Raw genomic sequence first — 898 nt, forward strand, 5'->3', positions numbered from 1 at the left:
GAAACCGGAGCACCCGGAGGAAACCCACGCAGACACGGGGAGGATGTGCAGACTCCGCACAGACAGTGACCCAAGCCGGAATCGAACCTGGGACCCTGGAGCTGTGAAGCAATTGTGCTATCCACAATGCTACCGTGCTGACAAGGTCTCACCATAGTCACAGTACTCCACAATCCTGCGTAGCCTGGATGGAAAATCGGCAAGGGATTCTCCTGGGGGTCCTCTCCGCGGTATTAAACTGGTAATGCTGAACTATCGTGGATGGGGTTGGGTTAAAATGTTGCCCCACTAAGTTCACAAGTTCATCAAACGTTTTGGTCTGGCGCAGCTGGGGTATGTAAGGCTCCTCATCACCCCAAACGTATGTGGCCGCAGGCGGTGAGCAATATGACCACCTGGCACTCGTTTTCGGTGATGTTGTTTGCCCGGAAATAGTAACGCATCCGTTGTGCGTACTGGTTCCAGCTTTTCCAGCGCAGCATCAAAAACATCCAAACGACCATACAGAGGCATGGTGTAATAGAAAACAACTTCCAACCTGTGTCCATCAAAATCCAGGGAGGTGTCTTCAGCAGCGTAGACAGCTATCCACTTTAACCCTCGTCGCCAGTTTTGTGAGGGCCACAAAGAATCCTGCACGAGTTCAAGGATAGAAAGGAATAACATTTATTTACAATAACATATATATAGACACAACAGCAGGCAACGTCCTTGCTGCTCACTCTCTTCTAGCTGGTTCTAAACTGGCCAGCTGTATTTATGCAGGGAATCTGCAAATGATTTCTCCGCCCCCCTCATTGGGGAAGCTCATACTCCCAAAGGATTGTGGGATTGCCATTAGTCGCCAGCCAGTGGTAAGCAGGCAGGTCCTAACAAGTATCCAATTATTTTTTTTCCA

The sequence above is a fragment of the Scyliorhinus torazame genome, chromosome 5, assembly GCF_047496885.1.
Source record: "Scyliorhinus torazame isolate Kashiwa2021f chromosome 5, sScyTor2.1, whole genome shotgun sequence".
NCBI lineage: Eukaryota > Metazoa > Chordata > Chondrichthyes > Carcharhiniformes > Scyliorhinidae > Scyliorhinus > Scyliorhinus torazame.